A 16,055-nucleotide genomic window follows, 5' to 3' on the forward strand; every position below is an offset into this window, starting at 1 on the left:
AATTCTTCTTCCAGCCTCCAATTCCTCTATAAAAGAACCACAAACTGTGCATTCTCAGTAAACTGGCCCATGTAATTAGAAAAAGCCACAGAAAACCCAGATAGATAGACTCTGGCCTTCTTTTGTTGTATATAATAAATCAGCATTCCTCATTTCCCTTGCAGATCGGTTTCAGATTCTTCCAATTCAGAAAGCTGTTGCTTCTATTCTTGTGTTTTAGCTCTACAGCATCATTTGTAGTTTTACAGGTTATCTTTCCAGTGAGAGAAACTGAAAGTCTGTATATTGTGGTTTCTGATGGTGGGCAGCAACAGTAGAGCTTTCATGCTGAAAGTGGCTTTTTTTTTTTTTCTCAAAAGTAATTTAGACTTAAAGGGAAGGTGCTAAGATGTTGTAGCATAGAACTAGTATTTTCACTCTTCCCTCTTCTTGCCCCCATTTGAGAATGTTAGCCAATTAGATGGTTATTGTGTGTTACCTGTGTGTGTCCTGGCCAACGAGAAGAATGTCTGGGTCATCTGGTCTTGCACAGAGCTCTGTGGGAGAAGACCACAAATGTACCTACCTGGCTGTGAGGTTAGCAGGCTGGCACACTGTAGGTGTGCTCTCACCCTGACCCTCTGCACACTCCAGGCTTACATCACTCATAGAAGAATTTACACCGGCAATCTTTGCTTACTCTCCTTACTGGAATACTGACAAACATTGGATGCCTTCTCTTCCATGCTAGAACCAGACTCTCCCATGGAAAGGTCACATCCTCATCCACATAGTAATGCCCAAGGGTTTCTGAACTTTTATCTCCAACTCCCCCTCACAGCCTATGCAGCATGAATTATGAAGATATTTTAATGTTTGTATAACATATATCTTATCTCCTTTGGTTATACAGAAATTATGGGTCTGCCTCCTTGAGAGTTTTAAATCTATACTTGTAGATTTCTATGTAAGAAATTTCATAGGTTAGATTCATTTAAAATTTCTGCATCTAGCATGCTAAAGTGTAAAATGCACTGTATCTGATATAACTAAGCAATAAAAAATGGATCGGGCATCCGGTATTACAATTTTGTAGGTAGACTATCATTTTTGCTTCATGAATTCCAAGTTCTCAGTTACTCAGAGAAAGAGTGGGAGATGCTGATGTTCAACTATTAATCATTTAAAACCATCACATAGGAATTGCAAGTTTTCTTTGCTCCCTGGAAAACTTCTTAGAGAATCTGGATGTTAATAAGGGATTGGAGAGGAGGAAGGAATATTTACACATTTTCAGGAAATCAGGGAAGCGAGGGCTGGTTCCACAGGACAAAAATCCACACATGCAGTAGCCAACAATATGGCACTGCTTTGAGACCAGCTAAGAAGCTACAGTGTGCTGTAAAGAAAGCAGTTGATAAGGTCTAAAAAATAAGGATTCCTAGTTAGTTAGACTACCCTACTGGTGTACTGTGTTTAGTTTTAATCACCATATTTGTATATGTGGAACAATGAGGATGTTGTGCACGTTTTGGTCTTTTCATTGAGAGAGAGAGAAAGAGAGAGAGAGAAAGGCAACACAGTAATGCTCTGGAGGAGTAGCTGAGAAACTATTACCAGGTACTCCCTTTGCTTTTAACTGTACACATTCTTATTGTTCAGATTCCTTACTATGTCCACATAACTATTTGTATTGAAAATAAAATTGAGAAATTTTAAAAAATCACTTGGAGAAATTCAAAGACAATGTGATAACAAAAATAATGATAATACAAAATACCTTTATCATGCTTGGTATGTACCAGACACTGCTCTCAACACTCAATATAGATTGGCCATTTGGGATGCCTGAGCAGCTCAGCGGTTGAGCGTCTGCCTTGGGCTCAGGGTGTGACCCTGGAATTCGGGATTGAGTCCCACATTGGGCTCCTGCAGGGAGCCTGCTTCTCCCTCTGCTTATGTCTCTGCCTCTCTGTCTATGTCTCTCATGAATAAATAAATAAATAAAATCTTTAAAATATATATATATAGATTGGCCATTAATCCTCATAATAACCTTAGAAAATAGAATCATTACCCCATTTTACAGATGAGCAAAGCAATGCACAAAGAGGCTAGGTAACTCGACCCCAGGCACACCCCTGGCAAGTGGAGAATGATGATTTGAAGCAAGACAGTGTGGCTTCAGGTTTTAGGCTATCGAATAAATATACTTTAAAATAACTAAGGTAAAGGAAGAAGTCTGAGAGTGTGATTTTTATCTGTATACATATGAAGAATTTAAAAAGGTAGGAAAGTTTATTTGTTTATGTCCACAGAGAACCCTGTTCATAAAACATGAGCCCTAATTAAAGCAGAAAGAAATGAAATTTAATATACAAAAGAATTTGACTTCAGTTGCAGAAACTCTGGAATGGCGAACCAGGAAGGTGACTTTGAAAACATGACTTTATTATTAAAAATACCTCTGTAGGGTAATTATGGTAATTAAACTTTCCATCTTCACCATTATTGCTGTCTTCTTTGTGATCCAGTGTCTCTCCATCTCTAATTCCATTTCCTTAGCCTTATTTACAAATTGTTCCCTTCCAACCATCAAGTATATTCGAATGCCTTAAGGGATACTATCTTGAACACTACCCACCCTCCTTTATTACAGTAACAATTTCATTTGATTGGCCCCATTACTCCTACAGGGATGAAATTAAGATGATTTAAAAAAAACATATAAAACGAATCATTAGGGTAGTCTACGTGAAGTACATTCAGGAAAACTAAGATTTTTGAAGCTCGCTTTTTTAGGACACAATTTTCCAGTACATAAGGAAAAGGCCATAATAGCCATGTTTTCCAAAGAAATGTCATAAAGAAATTTCTTTAGTAAAATAGCTAATGGACTGGTAATTGTATACTTTATTGAATATGCCAGTACTTATCATTAATGTGATCCATAAAATGAATATCTCGGACTCTATTCAGATTAGAATAGCAAATGAACTAACAATGGTTACAAATTAAAATCTAGGCTATAGCACTGACCATGAGGGGCACCTTATTTTAGAAAGAAGGAAAGTATTGAAACGGAGTTATTTTGTAAATGTGATAGATCATTTTCTCTCCTAGTTGTAGGTCTCATGATCAAGAAGGTTGAATCTTGCCATTTCATGCATCAGAGAACCTCCTTTCTTTAGTGAGAAATAAAATTAGGAGAGGTTTTCTCAGGAACCCTGATACCCCCCCCCCCCATCCCCACCTCCATCATATACTCACCAGTTCCATAAAGTCAGACATGAAATGTTTCTCTTGCTTAGAATATATGTAATGGAGGATGTTCACACTCCTACAAAATAAATTGTAATCTTTGCACAATTCCTTGTGTAATACCTATATTGCCAGGTTCCTCTTCTCTTTACAAAAGCACAGTGAAATGCAAAAATCTAAGAGAAAAATTATTATTTAGATAACCTTGAATCCTTGTCAGTGTATACAAGGATAACTCATAAATAAATACTATTATTTTAAATATTATTTGTAGCAACCCTTATATGTAATCAAAGTGAAAGAACTAGTTTGTCATGACACTGTGGGAGAAAACTGATACTGGACCATGTCATACCAAGTCTGCCATTGGCCTAGTGACTAATTAGAATCGTACATCCTTGCCTACAACAGAACAGTGTTCTCCTTCCTCCCTCTAGTTTGCTTGAATTAAAAAAAAAATGAATCCTTGAAAGAAAAATAGAGGCAATTGCTTTCTCTGTGTTTCAAAGATAATATGATATTTAACTATCTGGATCTTGGAGGTCAAACAGACCTGGGTTCCAGCCCTGGCTCTGCTAGATGCTAGATTTGTAACCCTGAACAAGTTACATAACCCCTTTGAGCTTTGGTTTCTTTATCTATATAATAAGGCCCATTAAATAGAGTCAAAGCATTAACTGTTATTAGTAGAAGAGGTAGTTATTCATCATTGTCTGGCACATTTTCAGGAGAAATCTGATTACATAAAAGTTCCCTCCTTTCTTCTAACAAATGCATCAACCCTTCTGAATAAATATTTGTAAAACACTATTTTCCCAAAAAGTTACCATGAGAATTAGTTTCATTCTTTTCAAATATGGTCGTTATATAAACAAATAATTATTGCGATTCAGGGGAACTAAAGTTAATTTGTTACGACTACAACTAATCAGCAAGTCAATCCTGGAGTCTTTGCTGCCTGAAGTGAGAGTCTTGGAGATGAAGGAAGCAGAAATGCCATTCCAGAAAGAGTTTACCAGCACAGCTCAAGACCAAGAGGCATGGCAACATATATCAAACTTGAATGTGCCCCAGAATCACCAGGAGAATTTGTTAAGACATAGATTTCTGGGCCTCATCTCCAGAGTTCCTGATAATAGGTTTCAAGTAAAGCCTAAGAATTCACTGTTCTAATGTTTTGTAGTTGATTTTAATACACCTGGCCTAGGACAGTATTTTGAGAACCATTGGAACAGGATGATGTTGGGAGACTCCAGAGACTGTGCTTTGTTATTGATGAAGTAGTGCATTGAGCACATATAACCAGAGACAGGCCAGAAGAGACAGATAGAACCCAGATCATGGAGTAACTTGGTATCTACCGAGGGGTATAAGTTTAATAGCAGGCCCAGTTCACAAGGATCACTGCTGTGGGAATGGATTGAGGAGTAGGAAGTCTGAAGCCTAGTTGGTCAGTTGAGAAGTTGGTGTAATGATCCAAGGAAGAGATGGTGGGGGCTTAAGTCAGAGAGGGAACAAAGATGAAGTAGACAGAGCCTGATGATGTATGAGATAAAAAAAGGGAAGGAGCCTGGTTTGAAGATGTTGTTCAGGGACTCAATCCATAATAAACTATATAAACTATAATAGTTCTAATTATATGTTAAAAATTGTTTTTGAATTATTTCAGTGATTTAAATCAATAACAAAATAGAACAGGTTTGAAAAAATGTAATAGGTTCCAACCAACTCTGAGTCTTCTGGCGATCTATATTCATTTAGTAAGCAATTACCAAAGTGTAATAATGATAGTTAATGTGCACTCAGTGCTTACTCTCCTCAGTATTTTCTTGAATTCTCACAACGCTCTAGAGTGGGCATTATGATCAGCCCCATTTTACAGATGAGGAAACCATGGCTCTCAGGTTAAATCATTTCCTTTTTCAGATAACTTTTATGTGTTAAAAGTTATCTGAATCCATTCTTTTCCACCTGTTTCTGTCATAGGAAGCTGGCCTGTGTGGACAAGCTTCCAGGTGAGTTTAGCCAATGGGAGAACCTGGCAAGAGACCAGAGGTAGGGAAGAGGGTGAGGTCAGGTTTTACTCCCTCCTCACACATTGTCTCACACTGGCTATATTCCTCAACAGAGTGTCACAGATCCTCTGAAAGGGACTTTGTCTACATGTCTACACAGCTTTCTTCCTTCTGCTCCTAGGAACTAATTTTTCTCCTCCATCTTTAGTGTTTAGAAGTAGTAACACGTCTTCTATTTCAATGACTAGGGGGCACCCCACTAACCATTATAGTTTTCTTACAAACTGCTTACCCTTTTACATTAGTCCATTTATGACATTTTCATTAAATTATCCTATGTTGAACAATCCAGGGATACAGGGAAAAGGGTACAGGAGACAGGGATTCAAAATCCCATAGTCTGACTCTAGGCACCAAGCTCCCAGACCCTGCTAAAGTGGAAGAAGAGAAGGCAGGAAGGAGTGGCGAGCAGTGTCTTTTCTCCTGTATTTTGGAACTGAGTGCAGACAAAGGCAAAGAATAACCATCTAGTTAAATAGATTTCTCCAAATCAAGAAAAGCTGAGAGTCTGAAAAGAGATTAGTGAAAAATCTATTCTTTGGCCTCTTGACCAGTTCACCCTAATTGGAAAAGAAAAAAAGACTCTCTACCCAGCCTTCAATATCTTTATATGACAGTAACAGTATGTTTAAAAACAGGGTTTAAAGTACCACCATTATGAAGATAATAAGTGGCAACCCTTGGTTTTCTCTATCTCACACCTCAGTCCAGTGCCTGCCTCTTCCATCAGCAAGACAGGTAGTGAAGTAGTGTGGTGAACAAAATGAGACAGGATGGAGTGAAAGCTTCTGTGAAGTTTCTGAGGGGCAGTTTAAAACTAACAACTTTGGGATCCCTGGGTGGCGCAGCGATTTAGCGCCTGCCTTTGGCCCAGGGCGCGATCCTGGAGACCCGGGATCGAATCCCATGTCAGGGTCCTGGTGCATGGAGCCTGCTTCTCCCTCTGCCTATGTCTCTGTCTCTCTCTCTCTCTCTCTTTCTCTGTGTGTGACTATCATAAATAATAAATAAAAATTAAAAAATAAATAAATAAAACTAACAACTTTGTACATGATGTAGGTGACTATTTTATTTAACGGATGACAGGAGAAGAAGCACCATTCTGGACAATAGCTTTGTATTCTCTCATATTCATATCCTGTTCAATTTAAAAGAACTCATTTCTTGCAGTGTGTGGTACCATATTCCTGGTTATAGAGTGTCGTATATAGTGATATATATACAGTTAAATGTAACTGAAGTTAATATACATGAAGTCTTCAGAAAACAGATGGATGTTCAACTTTCCAAAACTGATTAGAATTGTTAATCAGAGTTCAGAGGAGTACAGTCACAGCCAAGATACCAGTTCCATCAGCTTGTGAGGGTTTTCTTAAACAATGTAACAAGTCCCATCTCCCTATCCTAACCATAGGGAAGTTTAAGTTATGCAGCTACCATTTTACATTTAAATATATTAGTTCCTTAGCCTGGAAATAAAGAGCTATGGAGATGTTGCCATAAAATTAAATGTTAGATATTGAAAATAAACATGATAATGTGACCACCATTGAGAAAATAAAAGGCTTGAGAAAAGGAGAACCAATGAAAGTTACTAGATGTAGCAAACCTAGTTTTTCTAGGAAAGTTATAAAGTGAATATTACAAAAGAATTCAAAAAATTTAGAGCTCAAGAGAACAATTCACTTATCAAGACCTGGTTTCCTAATGAATTACAGTATTCAGCATATTTCATTTATGTACATAAAATGATACGTATAGTTTCCTATAAAACCACTGTGATAATCACATTCAATACATATACAGTCGAAACAGTTCACTTATTTTTCCAGAAAGAATCTTATTAAATTAGAAATGAGTAATGTATGAATGCACTGTAAAATCTAGATCTCTTGACTCTACGCCCAGGATTATTATCAATCTAGTAAATTTCTGTTCTAACAAATTACACAGAAACTATTAAGGAAATGTCTTAGTTCCCATATCCCTACCCAACATCTGCTTATTCCCTTGGCTTTAATTAAGCGAATCTATTCCAGATCATGTCCATATGCAGCTGACTTAAGTGGACTGCACCCTTGAATGAGACTTTCATTGCTGCCGTTGATGTGATCAGTTCATTCCCCATGGCCAAATTGATCATGCAGCAATAGACATCCATCTTTAAGACAGCTACTTTTAACAATCCCTACATGCCTCCGTCAGTTTACTTTCAGCCATAGACAAGTCTGGCCCTCACCCTGGGCAGGTTTCCCAGACTAGAGAGAATGACACAGATGCCCCAAAATTCTAAGGTTAACCATTTGAGTGATCCACCACGTCTAAAATCATAAACATGGCAAATAAGGGGAAGTGGGGGCACAAAAATTGTGAAAATAGTAAGCCAAACCTGGATTCTAAAACAAGTAATATTTTTTCCTTTAATATTTGTAAGATGTATTTGTGTTTTAGAAATAGTTAATATTTATTGTACCCTCTTATGAGCAAGGCATTGTTCTAAGTTTGTTGTAGGTTTTTTTTTCATTTACTATCTCATTCAGTCCTCTCAACATCACAAATTTTGTTTTGTTTTCTATTATTTCATTCAGTCCTCTTGACATCCTACAAAGTACTATTAACACCAATTTATAATGAGGCTACTGAGGTTAAATAAAGTCATATAACAAGTGGCTAAGTCAGGATTCAAGCCCACATCTGAAAGGTTCCAGAGTAACATTGGGTTTTAGAACCACAGTCTTTTCCAACATAGCTAAAGTCATGACCACCTCCTATTCTGGAAATATACACATCACCCTTTGTGTCTCATTTTTCTAGTATTCTCAACCCCAATTCCTACTAAACCTTAACAAAGGTTGAAATTGATTCCAAATTATAAATAATGGGAAGGAGCTTAAAAGATTAACGAGAGTCAAATTTTTAAGGCAAAATTAAATCTGAAGTGAAGCATGGATAGAGAGATTTAATGGAGGCAAGGGGGATTTCCTTGAACTCTTAAAATGACCCAGTGGTAGTCACCTTCTCTGGGAATACAGGCAGATGATATAAGTATGAGGAGAAGTAAAAAATGTCACCATGAAAGGCAGGTGATTAATACTATCCTGGAAAGGGCAGAGATCAGTTGATGCCTGTTTGACTCAGCACTTCACTCTGAAGGCTTAAATATTAAATCACTAACCCATTTCAAGAATGTAGATTTGGATAGGAGGGATCTGGTTGAAGGGGAGGAGGGCGGGGGGTGGGAGTGAATGGGTGACGGGCACTGGGGGTTATTCTGTATGTTAGTAAATTGAACACCAATAAAAAATAAATTAAAAAAAATAAAAAATAAATAAATAAATAAATAAATAAATAAAAAGGAGGGATCTGGTTAAGTGTGGAGAAATAAACCCAAGTCTATTTCTGCCCAGCTCTTTAATATTACCAAAATGAAAGGGGAGAAACAAAAGTAGTATAAATCCTCAATGGCAAAAGAGAGAAAGAAACAAACATACAAAAAACTGAAAAGAAGACAACAGTAGAAATGAAGGAAAGAATATGGATAAAAATTTTGTAGGTAGGAAGTTGATGCAGAAAAGGTTACTAGCTTAGTTGATAAAGGAGAAGAGAAAGTTAAACTCTTACAGATCTACGGAGGTCAATAATGATGAACCAAAAGATACATCCCTCAGGCCTCAAGACCCAGGTTTGGGGCACAGCGCTCCATGAAATGTAAGGGGAGGGCTTAGGGCTGAAAACAGCAGAGTTGGTAGAAAGGCTTCATAAAGAGAAGTCAGGCCCAGATTTCTTCCCACAACTTTTGCAACTAGGCAAATATCCCTCCCCAATTTTCAAAGACTAGAAGAGTTTTATTCTTTCAAGAAAATGGACCAGAGAATTTGAGCTCGTGGTTCCCCATGTGATGAGGCCATGGTGAATTACTAAAGAGAAAGCAGGGAATTAAATGAAAGTTTCAGTAGTTTCATATTGGAACTCCCAGTCCTATTCCCATACCTCTGCTCACAGACCACCAGTAACCCAGGGTATATCTACTGCTTGAGGATTTGTCTCTAAAATATTTCAGAGGAAACCTGCAATTAGTAACATAGAGGATGGTTTCTGAATGCAAAAAGCTAGTCTCAAATGCAGTCTCTCAGTGAGAAGCCATGCACAGCTTTTAATTGCCTCATTCTCTAAAGGAACAAATAGCAAACCCTAAAAGCAACAACAGCAGTTTGAAGGTAAAGTGACTTGGGGCAGCCCGGGTGGCTTAGCAGTTTAGCGCCACCTTCAGCCCAGGGCCTGATCCTGGAGTCCCAGGATCGAGTCACATCGGGCTCCCTGCATGGAGCCTGCTTCTCCCTCAGCCTGTGCCTCTGCCTCTCTGTGTGTGTGTCTCTCATGAATAAAAAAATAGAATCTTTGAAGATAAAGCAACTTGAAGAAATCCTTCTACATGAGAGGCAAAGGAGGGAGAATAGAATTTAGAAGAAACAGGGACAACATGAGGGACACAAAATAATTTCAATTAGGAAAATGTTTAAAAACATATTCATGAAAAGAAAGAAGAGATTGTATCCATAAAAACGCAAATGGGATACAGAAATGTAAAAATTTTATAGCTCTTGGGGAAAAAATATCAATGAAAGAGTAGAACAAACAGCCAAGAAAACTTCAGAGAAAGTGTAATGAAAAGCAAACATATGGGCAATGAAAGAAAAAATAACTAGGAAATTCAAATGTTAACTTAAGAGGTCAATTAACAAGCAATAGTTTCATAGGAAATGAAAAAAAATAAAAGGAGAAAATTATCAAATTATTTTGGGGAATTTTCACAGACTGGAAAAATTTATTTTCCAGGCTGAAAGAGTTCCCCAAATTCCCAGATCAGTAAATAAAGATAAATTCCAAGGCCCATCACAATGAAATTATAAGAAAGAAATCTATCCTGGAAATAAAGGAAATTCCTGAAAGCTCCCAGGGAGGAAATTTAAGTCATATCCAAAGAATTGGGATCAGAATGGCATCATCATCAGCAGGACTGGAATCTAAGCTACTAGTGGAAAGGTAACTTCAAAATTCTGAGGGAAAATATTTTCACCCTAGAATTCTATATATAATAATAAGGCATATAGAATAACAATGTTTTCTGATATTCAAGACCTGGAGAAATTTGTATACTTCATTTATATACTTTCTTAGAAAATTGCTATAGAATATGCTATAGCAAAATGAAATAGTAAACTAAAATAATAAACTGAAATAATGATAGCAATAATAAATAATAATAAAGAGACACATGCAATCTAAGTAAGATAATAGGAAAACCTAACAGGAGAGATAATTTGAAGTCTGAGAAATCTGCAGATGACTAATGTGCAAATTAGTCACAAAAAGAGCTGTAAGAGGGGGTAATTTAGCTGTGGGCATGGAGTGGGGTGTGCTTTTTGAGAATTTAAAAACAGTGGAAATATCCATGTGACAAAGAGTAGTGTCATTTGAAAAACATATAAAAACAATAAATTTCTTAAATGAGGAAATTAATAAAATTAAAAAACAAAACTTGTACAAGAAAGGAAATAACAATTTTGGTATACACTGCTTGGCTCACAGTGAACAGGTTTTACATAAGCATAATAATATAATCACTAACCTCTAGTTGAAACAGACATTTATGCAAATATACAAGTATTGGGCGGCCCGGGTGGCTCAGCTGCCTTCAGCCCAGGGCGTGATCCTGGAGACCCAGGATCGAGTCCCGTGTCAGGCTCCCTGCATGGAGCCTGCTTCTTCCTCTGCCTGTGTCTCTGCCTCTCTCTGTGTGTGTCTCTCATGAATAAATGAATAAAATCTAAAAAAAAAACAAGTATTAATACATATAATAACAATATTATTAATATAATAATTATTGTATTGATATATGTGTTTTTATATATGCACATAAATGGTGTGGTAAAATAAAAGAGGTGGGTATAAGAAAGGTAAATATTCAACCATGATAAGAGGAAGGCAGTACAAAATAGTGGTTGTGGTATAATAAAAAATATACATATTTGGTGTTTGTCCTTGGTTTCTGGCATGGAGCTTCAAAAGGCCTTGGAATTTTGTAACTGATAGGAGTATGTCTTGTTACTCATAAAGAGCTCTTTCCAGGGCACTTGGGTGGCTAAGTCAGTTAAGCATCTGAGTCTCAATTTCAGCTGAGGCCATGATCTCAGGGTCCTGGGATCAAGCTCTGAGTCACCAACACCACCCCACCCTATTGAGCAGAGTCTGCTCTCCTCCCTCTGCCCCTTCCCCTGCACACTCTCTCTCTGTGTCTCTCAAAAGAGTCCCTTTCAACATATGAGAGTTTATGCTAATGAAATGGGATCCCTAAATAACTTCATGATGGGGGGTGGTTGTCAGAAAAAAACATAACTGGAGCATTGGAACTTTCAGCCCCGTCTCTCAACCTCCAGACACTGAGTTCAACCAATGATAGTAATCAATCAGGCCTATATAGGGAAACCTTGAATAAAAACTCTGAACAGTGAGGCTCGGCTCAGAGAGTTTCCATGTTGGTAACATCAATGTGCTGGGAGGATGGCATGCACAAAACCCCTGGGAGAGGGTATGGAAGCTCGGGGTCCTTCCTCCTCCCCCACCCAAGACCTTGCCCTATACATCTCTTGCATTTGGCTGTTCCTGAGGTGTATCCTTTATAATAAAACTGTAATTGGAAGTATAGCACTTTCAGTAAGTTCTGTGAGTTGTGTGACCTACCAAATTTTTGAACCTGAAGGGGGCTTGTGAGGAGTCCCAAATTTGTAGTCAGCCAGGAAGAAGTGTGGGTGGCTTGGGGACATCTAGGACTTGCAGCTGGCAGCTGAAATGGGGAAAGTCATGTACGACTGAGTCTCTCAACCTGTGGGGTCTGTACTCACTCCAAATTGAAGTGAATTGAGAGACACTAAGTTGCTGTCAGAGAATGTTGCAATGCAGTGGACACACAAAATGTTTAGAAATATGAAAGTACCAAAAGAAAAAGCTAAAGTAGTTCAAAATTATTTTCTCTATACAGCCAAGTGAAAGGATAAAAATGAGTGGGCAGACACTTCTTTATTTCCTTAAAGTCTTTTAAATTTCTTTGCCATATTCATGTATTACACTGATAAAAATTAAATTTTGTCAAATAAGAATTAATTCATTTCTAAAAGGTGAAAGTATCATTTTATTATTCACTAAGCTCTCCAAATCATAATGCTAATTACTTAGTCATTAATTAATTCATCCATTTGTCCCATACTTATTAAATATCTGACATTCTGTGCCCAGTGGAGAACAAAAGACTTTTGGAATGAGTATTTTGATTAAGAAGAGCTACATGAAAAATGTGCAAGACAGGGTGCCTGGGTGGTTAAGTGTCCCAACTCTTGATTTTGACTCAGGTCACGATCTCATGGTTGTGGATAGAGCCCCGTGTTGAGCTCTGTGCTCGGGAAGTCAGCTGGAGATTCTCTCTCTCTCCTCTGCCCCTCTCTCCCTTTCTAAAATAAATAAATATATTTTTTTAAATGTGGGAGAATAAATGCAGAGCAATATGTACTATAATATTTTTTAAATATTCATTATTCTTACCAACTAGTAGAAATAGGCATTTTTTTTTACTGGTCAAGTTTTCATAACATATATTTGGCCTAACATGATTAGTTAAGTATAGAATACAATCTTCATTGTACAGATGATTATTTATTATTATACCTAACTCATAAAAATTATAAAAATAATAAAAAATTATCCTAGTATGTGTGGAAAATCATTTTGTGAGGATGTATCATAGGAAAATGCATGTTTTGTACAGAATGTGAACTTAAGATGTTTTATTTTCATGCCTAGCTTCTCATTTGGCAATCACATTTTAGTTTAATATTGGAGTTGTGATCTGTGCTACAATTTGTTTTGATGATCTCCAAAATCATTGATTTTTGGCCTTGTCTTATGCACTGTTCAAGGTTCTACTTGAATCAAATTGAGGTTGGTTTCATTTTTATCCATTTGAATGTCAATTTATTACTCTTAGCTTCTAAAAAGAATTACAAATATATTTTCTTCACTATTTAAATTCTCAGAAGAGATATAATTCTGCCTTGGCAGGGCTGAAACACCCAAATCCCAAACCCCTCCCTCCCCATTGAAAGAGTGGTTTTCATTATGCTCTTCTTTATCAACTTGAGGTTTCTTAGACGAGCATCATTACATCAGTGTAGAACAGACACAAACATTTAACCACAGAAAGCAAGATTTCACTGGAACATAATCTGATAATGAAACCAGTGTGTTCATCCAATGAATTCTATAAAATCATCTCAGTTAGTTGCATCTGGTGAGAGGTGGGGTCCAGTGGGGTCTAGGGCTGGGGTGGAAATTGTGGCAACATTTAACAGTTGAGAAACTGGTAATGATGTTACCCCTACAGCCAGGTGAACCTCATTTTTTCAGGGTCCTCCCCCTCTCTTTATTTGCTTTCTCTCTGTCAGTTTACTCTTCCTTATTTCCCATCACTCCTGTTTTCCCCCATGCCTTCACAAACATACCTATTTAGCATGTATCATGTGTCAGAGCTGATAAGCGGTACATGTGTTAATTTATTAATCCTCACTACAATCCTGTGGGTTGGGTGCTACTGATATTTCCATAATACCAAAAAGAAACCGAGACTGAAGATGAACTCTCCAAAGTCACAGAAGATCCCACATTTTTCATTGTTGCTTATCTGCCGCCTAAGGAGCCCCTGTCACCTACCTCCCCCATGTACACGCAGGGCTCTCTGCATCTAGTGATTCGTAAAGAAGCCCAACAAATTCCAGCTTCAGCGAGTTCACCCAGACTGGTCAGTCTGTTGCCTGCAATGCAGTTGTTATTCTTCCAGTTTGCCTTTGGATTCTTTAGCAACGTCTGTCTTCCAGAGCAATGTGGAGGGCTGTTATAGACAAATAAAAGGAAAATGTCAGATTTTCTGGATCCGGATTTACCCATGTGACAGGGCTGTTTTGGTTCTAGCCTCAGGGAGCCTTTTTCCTAAAGCTTACCTGTGCTTTATAAGATGGTGTGGGCAGACTGTTGCTCCTAAAATGAGGAATAATTCCTGCCTATTAGCAAGTGAGTTTGCCTCCAGGAAACCATTGAACGTCGGTACAAATCAGAAGAGTTTCGGCAGGGGCCTAAATTAACCTGCGGGAGCCTTTCAGTGCTGCAAGCAGTATTACTCCCAAGCACAGCAAGGTCAGCCCAGTCACGATTTGGGCCCCGCTTCTGAAGTGGGAATGATTTTTGAAAGAGAACTCGCCTGTTGCTTTATGTTGTGGAGAAGAAGAAAAAAATTTTAAGGAAATGTGACTAATCAAGTGCTAGAAGACTTGAAAACAGAAGTTTTCTGATTAGTAATGCAAAGCTGGGATCATGTCTCCTTGTATTTGTCAAAATGGAGAACATAAAATCCTGCTAACCTATTCAGCTAGCTAAAAGGTTTCCATGACAACTGTGGGAACTTGGAACATTCAGTACTCTTGTCTTCAAAAATAACCTCTCCGTATAGGCAAGAGATTGTTAAAAGCACTAACCCACTTCACCTCTCTAGTCCAAGGTAACTACCTGGCCATTATGTTGGTCTCCTACAACCCTGGCAAAACTTCAAATGGTCTGTTTATTCTACAGTGTGGGGATAAAAATTCAGATGATGAGCTCAGTATAAACTGTTTAATCTCCGCAGGTTTTAGCCCTTTGACTTTGGGCACTCATTAGTTTTTTCCAGAGGAAAGAGAACTTACTTCTATGCAAGGAATTATAGATATAAAGGTTGTTTCTTCTTTCCTTTTAAAGCCAATCAAGTTGAAAATAGAAAATATAGTTATCTCTTACAAATTTTTTCCCTGAAATGCCAACAACACATGTTCATGGTAGATAATGTAGGAAATACAGAAAACACTAAGAAAAAAAAAAAAAGGATCCATTATCTCACAACCCAGAGAGCCTAACCATTGTTGAAATGTTTGTATATCCTCTTCTAGCGTTTAAATCATATCTTTTTTTCATTCGTTCTTTTTTTTTTTTTAACTAAACCATTCCTTAAGTTGGACCCACCCACAGAGATAAACTTGGATAATGGAGGGTTTATTGCAAAAAAGACAAAACCAAAAAGACACATAGTAGATAATCTCCTGGGTCACAGTGCCTCTAAGACTGACTTTGTGAAGAACTGAAATAATAACTTTATAAATACTCAATATTATTAACCTACCTCATTGGTGCACTGGTGTTCATATTTCTGCAGAAAGAGGTTCTGATTGGCCTGTTGCCCATCATCGAATATAGAGCATCTCTTTTCCTGGTTTACTGAATCCTTGCCAAGGTCACAAATTTGGTTTCAGGTATCAAAAATGACAGACCCCCAGAAACTTAGCTGGGCCATTTCAAACCTTCCTTGTGCAGAAGGCAGTCTCCAAGGCTCCTTACTTATACACAATTTTATATATTTCTTTTCCCCTGGGACACATCATCTGTGGCATTTCAGAAGTGGGAGAGAAGAGGTTGGCCCCAAGTGCAAGCAATGGCGGTGGTGGGGGGTGGGGCAGCATTATTGGGACATTAAAAGCAATGATTAATGAGTAAAAGCTATGATATTCAGCCTGTTTTGTATTATCAGAATGTTCCAGCAAGTCTAAACATTGAGGATAAAACACTCCTTCTCCAAAAATATTTCTTGTTGTTCCAATTTCTAAACAA

General features: G+C 37.6%; 1 protein-coding gene and 1 pseudogene across 4 annotated transcripts in view; one reads left to right on the plus strand and one right to left on the minus strand.

Moving 5' to 3' along the window:
• Positions 1-14,796, minus strand: part of LOC144283602 (dynein light chain roadblock-type 2 pseudogene) — a 42,171-nt pseudogene extending 27,375 nt beyond the window's left edge. The window contains exons 1-2 of the transcript XR_013352165.1: positions 14,363-14,796; positions 14,076-14,253 (exon numbers count right to left, since the gene is read on the minus strand). The product of XR_013352165.1 is annotated as a dynein light chain roadblock-type 2 pseudogene (transcript). The remainder of the gene's footprint in view (positions 1-14,075; positions 14,254-14,362) is intronic.
• GABRB1 (gamma-aminobutyric acid type A receptor subunit beta1) overlaps positions 1-16,055 on the plus strand; it is a 368,711-nt gene that overhangs the window by 206,142 nt on the left and 146,514 nt on the right. The window lies entirely within an intron of this gene.

The sequence above is a fragment of the Canis aureus genome, chromosome 14 (genome assembly GCF_053574225.1).
Source record: "Canis aureus isolate CA01 chromosome 14, VMU_Caureus_v.1.0, whole genome shotgun sequence".
NCBI lineage: Eukaryota > Metazoa > Chordata > Mammalia > Carnivora > Canidae > Canis > Canis aureus.